The following is a 13,933-nucleotide window of genomic DNA, read 5'->3' on the forward strand; positions in this document are numbered from 1 at the left end:
GCAAATGATGGCAGGTGGACTTCCACGTAAGTAAGTCCGATTTGTGATGAGTGCAGTTACATTAGTTTTGCCAAATCAGTCACAGGTTCTCCAAGCACAGCACAATCACATCAGTCTCAGCACAATTGCAAATTCCCTTCAAATGGCAATGACTCTGGAATTCTGGGAAAAACTTCTGCATTGTGGGAAAAACGTGGCAATTGAGCCAGTTCACTTCACTTGCAGACTTGAATATGCTCTAAATGAAACAGAATTGTTATTTACTTAAATATGTTGTGATAATGTTTAGTAATTTAAAATCTAGGCTACCAGGGGATATAACATTAATTTTCCCTTTTGTAACCTAGAAAGAAATCGCTTTTTGTAGTGTTTTTCTGGTAGCCATGACTATTCATTGTTTATTTTTCATTCACACAACATGACTAGAATTTTTTTTTCATTGGCAGATCACAAGATAGAGTGTGAAATCCCAGTAATATGTGCGACAAATTTGCAATGCAGCTGTCATGTTTGTCTCCATGGTTTCTGTTTCTTTTTTGTGACTTTTAGGTCTTTTCTTTACAAAAAAAATCTTGGCCCTGTAAAGTGAACATATTGCCAGCAACTGACAGATTGTCAGCACATTTGGCCTCTGTTAGTGTCACTTCAGACAGTGCAAGATGGTTCTATGCAAACAAATTGTGCTTCTTATGTCTAACAATCAAGTCTAAGGCACATCAAGACAGTGGGTTGTTGAGAATGCCTCTAAAGCTTGCAACCAACTCGTATAGTAACACAATCATAACACTCATATCATCATATTTTGGAGATAACAAATGATGAATGCTTTCTTATGAATGCATAATGATGTACAATTATCTCCATTATCACAGAAATTAGCTCCATCATAAGTGATGATGTAGAAATTATCCAGATGATCTGAACTTACATGGAAGATTCTGATGTGAATGAATGAATGTTATATCTTATTTACATGTGTAGTAGAACTGATGGCATAAAATTAGATAAAAGTGGAATGGGTATATGAAAATAGAATCAAAAGGTTTGACAGTTCAGAATTCTTTGCAGTAATAAATTAACTAGATTTTCCTTTACAATTGGCTAAAATAATATTAAAAAATCCAAAAGGTAAATGTCAAGTTCTAATATACTGGTTTAAAGGAGAAGGAAAGCTACTGAAGCAGTTTATTGCCAATAGATTAGCCACAATAGTGCAAGCTGTAACACTATATTTATTCAGCAGAATGCTTTACCGTACCTGACTAAACAGCTCTAGAAGCTCTCTCTCTGTTCTTTTAGGATAGTAGCTGCCATATTAGCTTATTATGATATCACTTCCTGCCTGAGTCTCTCCCTGCTCCCTCATAGCTCTAGGCTCAGATTACAACAGGGAGGGAAAGAGGAGCAAACAGAGCATGCTCAAGCCCCAGCCCTGGAGGTTTATGTTGTAAACAAGAAGTCAGATACAGAAGTCCATGTGTACACAATAGAAGGAAAGAAAAGCTGTGTTTCTTTTGACAGAGGAGTCAGAGTAGCATTACTTTGAGGGTTTACTGGTGTATTTTTATATAGACCTTTCTGATAAAGCTTACTCAATTTTAGCCTTTTCTTCTTTAAAATGAATGTTTTGGGTGGGTTTGTACTTAAAATTGGTATATTTACTCTGCACCTGTAGAAATACTGTAGATCATAGTGCTTTTTCAGTCATTTAGTTCCCATAGTGCTTCATTTTAGCAAGTAATGCCTTGTTGTCTGATTTCCTTTTTTCATTAAACATTTATTGAAAGAGCCTATCATTTAGGGCCCCACTGGACCCTCTACACTCCAGTCCAGCAGCTACAGGGTTGCTTTCCCTTATTGCTGAATCCCCGTTCTAGACTATGTTCCAAAAACAGATGGCATTACCAAGTGATTGCAGAATTAATATACCATACACTGCTCTTTGTAGAAATAAAACTTTAATTAGTACAGTGGATTAGTCCCTTGTTGTATGTGTGAATCCAAAAAGTTCAAAGTGGTTTGCTTTGCTCATTTCAATTAAACCTTAAAAGAGTGATGTAAGGCTATCCTTTCTGAGGACTTGGGAATTTTCATCAAAGCTTACTGCCACTGACCTTTTTTATATGTTTGTAATGAATTCCAAGCTGTTACTGAATTCATTTCTGAAAACAGAAGGATGAAATCATGAATCAAGCATCAACCTCATTAAAATTATTGACAGTTAGATCATAGCTGCACATGTTTTTTAACACATTTGACAAAGAAATTCATATTGAAATTTTACCAATTAATACTTGTTCTGTTTGTTCTATAAGATGTATTAGGAAAAATGACAGAGCTTCCATTCTAAAGCCATAATGAGCAATATTATTATCTGTTATTTATATAGCACAGACCCCTTTTTGCAGCGCTTTACAGCGATTATACTTCATTCACATCAGTTGCTGCCCTAGCAGAACAGCTAAGATCCCTATTATGTTTGCACACACACACACACACTAGAGATTAATGCCCAAGATAGATTTGACACAAGCATTGCAAGGCAGATGTGCTTCCCAGTGAGCCACCATGACATCTGTATTTGACAAACTTGCTTATCTAGACTATATAGAAAGGGTAAAATTTTGCTTGGTGGGAGAAATGCTTGCATCTCCATTCGCTCTACGCATTTTGTACCCACCAGGGCACTTAATCATGGGCTCGTGCCTTGGTGGGTATGAAATGCATAAGGCGGATGGAGATGCAAGTATACACTTTTTTTAACCTTGTAAAATAAAGATAAATTTTTTATCTTTTCTGGTCCTGTGGATTCGTCTGAGTGCCGGACAACCCTGTTCTTTCTTCATATTTTCTGTCTAGCCCTAGCCTATAGGTAGGGTTGCCAACTGGCTGGTAAAAAATGATGGTTGATCCCAATGTTATTTATAGGGAAAAAATACAAATATATAGGAAGGCCGGTATTTTTTTCCAGAAAAGTTGGCAACTCTACCTATAGGGGAGGCTAGAAAAGGAGGGATAAAAGTAAGACCAAAATAGAGGGGCATTACATAGGCGCCGTAGCAGCATGGGGAGCAACATCCTTGCACTGCTGCCATAACAATTGTTGGTTGGTTAGCTCTACTAGGCAGGTCATCATCTTAGTCACAGCTTTTGGGTGGAGGTGTGATTGATTGGCAGAGTGCAAAGGGGCTTGTATACCTCTGTTTTAGTGATGGGTTTATAAATTGGCCAGGCATGGATTTGCAGCAAATTAGCTCTTTCAATATATGTTTAATGAAAAAAGAAAATCAGACAAAAACAAGACATTACTTGCTAAAATGAAGGACTATGGGAAATACATCAAATGGTCGAATAGTCGAACGATTTTTAGTAGTCGTAGTCGAAGGTCGAAGTAGCCAATTCAATGGTCGAAGTAGCCAAAAAAATACTTCGAAATTCAAAGTATTTTTCATTCTAATCCTTCACTCAAACTAAGTAAATGTGCCCCTTAATGTCTTGAGTATTTTTCCTGTGGTGCATGAGCTATTTATTTTCTTGTTTCCCCCATGTTATCTCGAAAGAAGGATTTCTGTAAGGATCCTGGTGAATGCACAGAAATGATGAACCTTATTTGTTCAGTATTTCAATGAACTTGTAAGAAAAATACTTTTGGAAGATATGACTATGAAGATTTTCATTCATCTAGGTCATGGTATATCTAGTATAGGTAAATCTAAAAACAACTGGACTTCCTTTGGGTTTACCAGTTTTTGTCTCAGTGTGTTGCTAGGTTTGAAAAACACAGGGACGTGGTGTTTGTTAAAAATCCTCCTGAGTTTCTCAGACACTCCAGCTACATATGGGATGACTATGTTTTGCCTACTATGTGTCTCCGGGCGGTTATTTCTATTGGTGTTCCTGTTGGGCTTGGTTGCTGCTGTTTTGACAAAGGCCCAGTCTGGGTAGCCACATGCTTTCAAAGCTCCTCTAAGATGCCATTGTGATTGGATTAGTGGAAGAGTTTATATGCCGAGAACTTCCCACACCAGTCAGTTGAACTGAAGAAGCTGCTCGGATGAGTAGTGAAACGTCTTCATTGATTACTCAGCAAGTCCAGTTGTTTTTAGATTTACCTATACTAAATACAGTACTTTTGGAAGAGTTTCCCATTGAAGAGTAAGGCAGTATTGGCACAAATGTGCCAAATGTAACTAATCATATGACTACAAAGCTTTGCATAAGCAGCTAATGAAAAATATTTGTCTAAAGTGGATAATGTAAGAGTTAGAAAACAGGTGACATTTTTAATTATTCTGGATGCTACTGAAAAGGTTCCATATATGAAATACATATTTCCCTTGAAAAGAATATATATTTAGGGTGAATACCATTCAGAGAGAGTTCTGAATGCCCTCATTAATTTCTCATTTAGAATGTGATCAAACAATTTGCATTTAGGGTTCAGTAAATATGATATAAGTAACCTGACCAGATACAAAGTATTCCAGAGAACAATTTGTTGTTTAATATATAAATGTGTTCCATTTGTAGTTGCCGGCATACGTATCAAGACTAATGTCTTCTAATTTTGAGGCATACCTTTATACAAAATATGTTGCCACCTTTCTGTAAAGTTTTACTTTCATGGGGTCCATTATGGACAGAGTGTCAACTGTTAATTATATATTTCATTCTGCATATTTGCAAAGCTTTTCAAGATTGTAGATGTAAGACCTCATTGTTGTAGCTATTAATTTTGGAATCCGAAAGCAGTCAACATAGACATAGCATTTAGAAAATCTTTTGGCGTCCCATTTTTCATAAATATACTGTTAGCGTGCATGTTGAAACAGAAGGAATGACAACACTGAAAACTTTGCAAAATGAGATGGCAACCTGCTGATCTAATTTTTAAAGTCTGACAACCTAAGACACATATAACATGTTGTTGATGATGAGTAGGATCTGGGAGGTTTGCCAAGTGATACCTTATCTGACAGCCGAATAAGTTCACTCACTGTGCTCTACTATCAACTCTACTATCAACTGTACAAGAGACAGTCCTACAGAGAAAATATATTAAGTCATTACATTCCAAGATTATACTCTGCTACTCTGTATGTCCAATCAATGCATTGTTCATATTAAAAAAGTATATTAATAGCCTTTTATGAGAACATTAGGAACATATATTTCATCTTAGTATGACATCAAAATAGAAACATTCTTTAGTGATAAGCTATAATAGAACGTCAATGATGATTTCATTATTTCATTAAAGTGATACTGACGCTTAAAGTTTTATTTTCAAAATATAAATCTACATTAAAAGTTAACTATAGGTCATATTGATAGTTTTTCACTAATAGTTCTGCTTTTGTAAGTAATTGTCACTTGAAGTTCCTAAACCTGTCTGTTTTGCCAACCTGACTGTCCCTTCTGAACCTGTCATTTAGAGTTTCTAATGCCAACGGACTACTGCTGCACAAATATGGCAGCCCCCACATAGAGGAACAGGGTAGTAAGAAAGGTAATGAAAACGCATAAGGCAAATACTTTTAATGTAAAATTATAAATAGCATTCAAGACAAAGTTATGATAGAAAATAAAAAAGGTTCGTTTTTGATGTCAGTATCTCTAACTGAGTAAATGATAGCAAGCTCAGATTAAAGGGGATGTAAGGGCAAACAGATACAACCCCATTTTTACCTTCTTTAATGAAAAATAAATATATCTCCAATATACTTTAATTAAAAAATGTCTACCATTTTTATGAGAAACCTGACTGTATGCAGTGAAATTCTCCCTTCATTTTACATGCTCTGATTGCTGCAGATATGAAACTTCAGACGGTCCCTAACTGCTCTGCAGGGAAATAATCATACTTTCAAATGGCAGAGGGGAGGCCCCCACCTTACTTCCCAGAACTTGAGCAGTTGTGTTTGTTTCCCTGTAGAGCAGCCGGCAACTGTGTAGAGATTCATATGCACAGGCCCAGTGCTGTCTGCATATTCTGATTATTAATCATCTTGCTGTCTTGCTATATTGGCTTCTATGGCAGAAAATATTTGACTTGCTGTCTTGATAATTTATGACGAACCCTAAGCTTAACCTCCCACACTGAGCATGTGCGTAGTCTTGGTCTTGCAAAGATTGTTAACAAAGTTTCAAGATGACTATTTTATTTTAGACTTTAGTTCCACCTTAAATCAGCTTTAATGGCAAACCATTCTATTGGGTTTTCTAATTTTAAAATATTTTAGTTGCCTTAATGCATGATGAGTTACATTATGGAACATTTCCCTAGGTCACAAGCATAATATTCCCTTACCTGTATACTGAACAGTAAGGGATAAATTTATTAAAGGATGGATTTTTTTGGGTCAGGCTTTTTTGTCGCAAAAAATTAGAAAAAGTCACGTAAAAAAAGCTTTTTGAAATTTATAAAGCAACAAAACTACGACAAATCCTAATGTGAAAATACAACAGTTAATACCTGCCAAAGTCATCTAGAAGTTTACAACTGGAAGATGTTTCTTGCCTTCATGATCTTCGAGAGTTCTAGGCATAGGCTGGCTTTTATGCGACAACGTTGTGGTTTTTCATTGACAATTTGAAAAGTAAATTAGAGGACATTATTGGTTGGGAGTTTGGTCAAAATTTTAAAAAAAATATGAATTCTAATAAATAACCATATACAGTATAAAGTTACTACTGAAAGCTAATATTGCTAAGCTAGTAGAATTACTGAAGCATTCATTTATGTACAATGTTTTCCTCCATTCCAGATACTGAATTATGTGCACCAGGGTAACAGCTGAAGGAATGGACTGACTTCCCTATTTAAACTGAAATCTGTAAATCAACTTCTGACAGGTACCGACACCATCAATCTGCATATTGTGAATGTATGTTTATAAAATACATTAGTGGGCTGTTATCAAAGGTTGAGTTTTGAATTTATGTGATTTTTTTACTCTATATGCTCACAACTCAAATGGGAGGTTATTTAATAAAAAATTAGAATGTCTAATATTCGATCGAATAGTCTCGACCCGAAAATTCTAATTGAATTCGAATCAAATTGGAATCGAGTTTTCCCTCCAAAAAAACTTGAATATCAGGAAGCCAATTAACATATTCAAATGGCTCAATGGACCTCTACCATTGACTTGTAAATGAACTCGGCAGGTTTTAGGTGGGGAATATACAAATTAGAACTGTTTCCATGGTCTCGGTGTGATAAATCTAACATTGAAATTTACATTTACATCAGAATAATGGAAAGACCATCTACTATAGACTCCATTTTATCCTAATAACCCAGGATAAAAAACAGGACCTTGTACATGATTCAAAATAACATAACAATCCTTATTGGAAGTAAAACCAGCCTATTGGGTTTATTTAATGTCTGAAGTTTTATTGAGAATTCCGTGTGCTTTTAAGATAATTGGATAAAATTTTCAGGCATGAACATATGAAAACAACATGTCACATTTATATACAGAAGCATTTCTTTTAAGAAATATTGGTAGCAGAAAGAAAACCCTAAATAACATGATTCCCATGTAGCTCTTAGAAATCTTAAACAAAAATTAAACCATTTTAGAAATGGTTTTCTTCTTCCCCTACCCCATGCCAAAGGTATTTAGTATTTTTTTTTCGTGAAACATTTATTTCAATAATTTCCAATCCTTCCAAAATCCGTTTTCTACCGCTTCTGAAACACTGTTCTAAAGTTAAGTTCATGAATATTAAGCACAGCTTGGCTGTTTCTGAACTCTGTGTACTCTTACCTACATTCCATAAGGGCCTAGTGCGCTATCGATTTTAATGGTACGTTTTCTCTTGTTATGAGAAATGTGTGTTTCTAACGGTATTGTATTCTACATTGATACTAAATAAAGCACACTATGTACATTTTGTACTTTCTATTATTATGCCAGGTTTATAGTGTTTATTTATTTCAGATTATCTGATTTTATTTTTGCTGTTTTTATTCAATTAAAAAAAAAATGTCACGGCTACATTGAAAAAACTGATTAAAAATAAATGTAAAGAAACTTCTAGATCACAAAAAAAGCATGCTGGTACATGGAAAGGAGGCTTTGACCTGCCAACCCACATTCCCAGCTGGGTTTATGAGATTGTGTTATCCACATCCAGCCACAGTTTTTCTGAACTGCAGTAGCCATTATCTATTTTCTGTTTGTGTAAACATTCCCCATCTTCAATAAAGTCTGTTATATCTGTAGATTATGAAATAAGGAGAAATCATTTCTCCAACCACAGTGACGCATTTTGGAAATGCAGGATTCAGCTATTCAAGTTGTTTTTATCCCCTTGACTCAAACATCACACACTTAAATGTCACCACTGACTCTTCATAAAATGTTAATAATCTCACTTTAACTAATAAACATTTGTTTGCATTGACATGCATGATTCCAAAATATCACAATCTTTATATTTAATGGACTGCTGCACACACCTCAAAAGGGATATTGCTCTGGTGGTAACAGAAAGCATATACAAAAATTACAAAAAGAAGCTGTTTCACTCAAGAGACTTTACAAAATAGTTAAAAAAAACTTAATTTAGACCCTCAATGGTGTCATTGTCAAGATGTATGTATGTTTTTATTTGTATAGCATTCCTTGAGGGCAAAGCACTGTACAGCAAACTTAAGGCTGGAATAATTTTATAGTAAACATGGAGAAGTTACTATCCTGAGCAATTTTTATTTAACTGAGGTTTTTTGACACAGTACTTGCACTATAAAGGGTACCTGTCACCCTAAGAAATAATTCCAAATTATTTTCTATCATGTTAGTTGAGCAAAATAAACTTTACTTACACTATATTTATTATTCAAATTTTGTTTCCTTCAGTCTTGGAATTAAACACAATTACAGCAAGCAGGAGCCATATTGTGGACACTGTTACTTAGACAAATTATGTATCACTCCAAAATCTTGTGTATGCACCAGAATGGGGGCTTAATACTAAAGGAATAATTAAAGGAAAGGGTTATTTAATGGATTAGCACTCACAGTTTGTTAGTTTAGATGTTAAGTATTAAACAGTAAAGGCAAGCTTCACTTCTGAGGTTCTGGGACTCTCTTAAGTGACACATATCCAAAAAAAACCAACTAATTATCCTTTCTATTTATTTTATCTGTTGATTTGACCACCCTGCTCATTTCAGCTTCTGGAAATCACAATCACACACACACTCCAGCAGCCTTCTGCACTGAAGTCCCTTTTTCAAAAGAGCAAGCAGAATTTTTTATATTTAATTTTGAAATCTGACATGGGGCTAGACATATTGCTGCCCCCAGTCATGTGACTTGTGCTCTGATAAACTTTAGTCACTCTTTATTATGTGCTGCAAGTTGGAGTGACCACCCCCTCCCTTCCCCCCCCAGCAGCCTAACAACAGAACAATGGGAAGGTAACCAGCTAGCAGCGCCCTAGAGCTGGCCATAGATGCAAAGATCTGATCGTAGATCAGACGATTTTCTAAATCTGACAGCAATCGTACGAAAGTTATGTGCGACCAAAGCTAGTGACAGTCTCCCTCTGAAAATTGTCCGATCGGCAATACATGCAGAGATATTATGGGCAGCCGACAGAAATCTTTTAACCTGTCCGAGCGACCAAACGACCGATCTCCGCCAGACGAAAAATGTCGGGACTCTCCACACACGGTCCAACTCGTACGATCAGATCTTTGCGTCTATGGCCAGCTTAACACAAGATAACAGCTGCCTGGTAGATCTAAGAACAACAATCAATAGTTAAAGCCAAGTCCCATTGAGACTGATTCAGTTACACTGAGTAGGAGTAATAACAGCCTGCCAGAAAGTAGTTCCATCCTAAAGTGCAGGCACAAGTCACATGACTGGGGCAGCTGGGAAACTGACAATATGTCAAGCCCCATGTCAGATTTCAAAATTAAATATAAAAAAATCTGTTTTCTTTTGGAGAATTGGATTTCTGTGCAGAAGTCTGCTGGAGTAGCATTAGTTACATAGTTACATAGTTACATAGTTACATAGTTACATAGTTACATAGTTAAATTGGGTTGAAAAAAGACAAAGTCCATCAAGTTCAACCCCTCCAAATGAAAACCCAGCATCCATACACACACCCCTCCCTACTTTTTTTTTTTTTTTAAAGTTTTTTATTGCACATTTGACAAGTCATTAACAAGCATACAATCAGCAAACATCACAGAGTCCAAGAATCGACACAAAAACTTTACAGTTACATAAAGATACAGCAGGAAACTAGTAGTATTTGAATAATTTATCCAGCACATTGCAGAGGATAAACATCAAGCCATTTCTCCCAAATTTTATCGAATTTATCAGGCATGCCACGAGCTTCATACGTTAGCTTAATCATTGGAAGCATACGATTCACTAGGTTCACCCAATGATCAAAAGAGGGAGGTATAGGTTTTATCCAGTGTAGAATAATGGCCTTCCTAGCATAAAACAGTAACGTCCTATACAGGATTCTCGCATATTTTTGAGGGACTAGATCATCCACTACCCCCAGGATACAAGCTTCGGGAGAAATGACTCGAGGCAAATCCAAGTAATCACTGAGACATTGCACCACTCTAGTCCAAAATTCTTGAACCTTGGGACAAACCCATAGAACATGAAGGAAGTCTGCGGAGGGGCAGGAGCAGCGGGGACACAGGGGAGATTTATTCGGAAAAATCCTATGAAGTCTCTTAGGGGAGTAATAGTACAAATGAAGGATTTTGAAGCTAATCAACCTATCTCGTGTGGAGATCAAATAGTAGTACATTCTGTCAGTGGCCTCTTCCCACATATCTTCTGTGATCGAGGGCAAAATCAACTGCCATTTTGCAAAAGCTAATTGAAAGGGAGAAGGTTTAGCCTCTAATAGGGACTTATACAACACCGAGACCAATTTCCGAGAATCCGGGGAATGGAGCACAGTAGTGACTGCAAACTTATGACAAATCGGGTTACAGCCTCCAAATTGACCCCTAAAGGCATGTTGCAATTGCATATATCTGAAGGGGTCAATTGGGCGATTCGGAAATCGTTCCTGAAGCTTAGGTAGGGTTAGAAGAGTGCCCTGATCCATCAAGTCACCTAGGCATTTAATTTGCAGGTTGGGCCAATATATAAAGTCCAAAAGGTACCTGAAATGAGGGAGATGAGAGTTCCCCCAGAGTGGAGTGTGGGGTGAAATGAGATATGGTTTGATCCCAAAAATACGGATAGCATCTTGCCAGGCTAGGTAAGGGGCCTTCAGTACAGGTGGCAAACAATTAGAATCCCTCAATTTGCGCATAGGACACAGTGAAAGTGACTCAATCGAACCCAAGAGAAGGGCGTGCAGGAGCATATTAGGGTCTTCCGGATCAGGGTTGAACCAGGTGTATATGTGGGATAGTTGCGCCGCTAAATAATAACCCCAAAGGTCCGGCAACCCCAGCCCACCCTTCGAGATTGGGGCTACTAGCAATTTCCAGGAGAGTCTTGATTGCTTGCCCGACCACACAAATGAAAGTAAAATTGAATTCACTTGCTTAAAATAGGAGGTAGGAATGGCGGTTGGGGAGTTCCTAAACAAATACAAAAATTTAGGCAAGTATATCATTTTAAAAAGATTTATTTTCCCCCACATAGTAAGCGGCAACTGTTTCCAAGACGTGACTGCCAAAGTGAATTTTCCTAGCAGAGGAGTTAAGTTAAGATCCAAAAAATCAAATGGAGTAGTGCTGACAGTAACCCCAAGATATTTAACTCTAGGAGCCCAAACAAGCGGAATATTAGAGGGGCGCAAGTGTTGGGGAATATTATCGAGAGGCAATATGAGGGACTTATCCCAGTTGATCTTTAAACCAGAGTAGCGCCCGAACTCCTGGATAATGGCCAGCGCAGTGTGCAGGGATATATCGGGATCAGCCAGAAATAACAGAATATCGTCAGCATAGAGCGCTATACGTTCCTCACATGTTTTATATTTGAGGCCCGACAGATTATGGGCCCTACGAATTGCAAGAGCCAAGGGTTCAATCGCCAGGGCGAATAATAAGGGGGACAGCGGGCAACCTTGGCGGGTGCCCCTATAGAGGCGAAAGGGCTCGGATATGGAATTATTGACCCTGACCTGTGCGACCGGCTCCACATAGAGCAGCTGTATCCAAGAGATAAACCGAGGGCCAATACCAAATGCCTTAAGGGTCTCCCATATATAGGGCCATTCCACCGTGTCAAAAGCTTTGGCCGAATCTAGTGACACTACAATACGAGAGCCCGGATTATCATGATCAATCTGCAAATTTGTGTATAGTCTTCGCAGATTAACAGAGGTGGATTTATTGGGCATAAAGCCAGATTGGTCATAGTGCACTATTGCAGAGATAACTTTCAGCAACCTATTGGCTAAAATTTTGGCAAGCACTTTGGCATCGGAATTTATGAGGGAGATGGGGCGGTAGGAGTCACACAGGTCAGGGTCCTTTCCAGGTTTTTGAATCAGCACAATAATCGCCGAATACATAGAAGGTGGGAGAGTACCCGTCCGTTGGGAGGCCTCAAGTGTCTCAAGGAACTTAGGGACAAAGTCCGTCATCACCAGCCTGTACCATTCGGCCGGTAGACCGTCTGGCCCAGGGGTTTTGCTAGCAGGGAATGAATGTAGGGCCTCTCGGATTTCCTGAGTCGTGATGCGGTTCTCTAAAAATTCTCGTTGCTGGCAGTCTAACTGTGGACATGAAAGGGAGGCAATATGGGTTGTAATTTCCTCTAGCGAGCAGGACAATTGAGATTCATACAGAGTAGCAAAAAAATCCCTAAACACCTCAGTAATGTCGGAGGGAGTCTCTACCAAATCTCCTGCTTTATTTTTAATTCTAGGGATTAGAGTGGTAGGTGAGGCTGCTTTAGCTAAGTACGCCAACGTCTTTCCAGCCTTTTCCCCTTGGTCAAACAGGCGTTGTGAGGTATACAAAAGTTTTTTCTGGGTGAGAGCGGTAGTGATTAATTCCAACTCCCGTTGGGCTTTGCAGAGGGAAATGTGATTAGCCTCAGTCGGGTCATCAGTGAAAGCCCGTTCAGCAGTGTATACAGTGTGTTTTGCCTCTTCCACCCTTAGTTTTGTGGTACTTCGCGCCCTATTAATAGCTGTTATCAAAAAAACCCTGGTAGCTGCTTTAGAGGCATCCCAGCGTACTGCAGGAGACGTGCAATCACCATTCAAAGCCCAATATTCACTATATTCCCGGGTGGCTGACTCCTGTACCTCAAGGTTTTTTAGCCAAAGAGGGCTGAGTCTCCACAATCTATCAGAAGCTACAACCCCCACTTGCAATGTCAACAAGAAAGGTGAGTGGTCAGAAAACGCTCGGGGCAAATACGTAACTGACAGCACCCAGGGTACAAAGTCAGAGGAGGCTAGAGCGAAATCAATTCGAGACAGAGTTTTAAATGTCGCAGAGTGACATGAATATTGGCGAACATCAGGGTTCTTCCACCTCCACACATCAGTAAGGCCCATTGTGTCAGCCCAAGTAGCCAATGGAGTAGGAGACTTTCCCTGCGAGGACAATTTATCCAGTTGGGGGTTTAAAGTAGAATTGAAATCCCCCATGATACAAATAGGGCTAGGGGGTAGGTCCAGGACTTTCTTGAATATCTGCTCAAGGGTGTCTAAGGACATGGGAGGAGGCAGATAGACATTCACAAGTATCATAGGGACATTGTTCAGCTTACAGTATAGAATAATAAATTTGCCATAGTGATCCAGGTGAACCCTAAAAAGTTCAAACATAATATGCTTCCTAATAAGAATTGCTACCCCCCTGGCATGGGTCGAAAAAGTGGCATGATAGTGATGAGCCACCCATGCTTTTTTAAGAGCAAGTATCTTCTGCCCTACTAGATGGGTTTCCTGCAGC

At 38.3% G+C, this 13,933-nt stretch overlaps 1 protein-coding gene across 2 annotated transcripts in view; it reads left to right on the top strand.

Annotated features, from left to right (window-relative positions):
* The window catches only part of srrm3.S (serine/arginine repetitive matrix 3 S homeolog), a 193,952-nt gene that overhangs the window by 53,290 nt on the left and 126,729 nt on the right, over positions 1-13,933 (top strand). For both annotated transcript variants that reach the window (XM_018249637.2, XM_018249638.2), the window contains exon 2: positions 6,768-6,855. The gene's annotated coding sequence lies outside the window, so the exon portion shown is untranslated. The remainder of the gene's footprint in view (positions 1-6,767; positions 6,856-13,933) is intronic.

This window comes from Xenopus laevis, chromosome 2S (genome assembly GCF_017654675.1).
Source record: "Xenopus laevis strain J_2021 chromosome 2S, Xenopus_laevis_v10.1, whole genome shotgun sequence".
Taxonomy (NCBI): Eukaryota; Metazoa; Chordata; class Amphibia; order Anura; family Pipidae; genus Xenopus; species Xenopus laevis.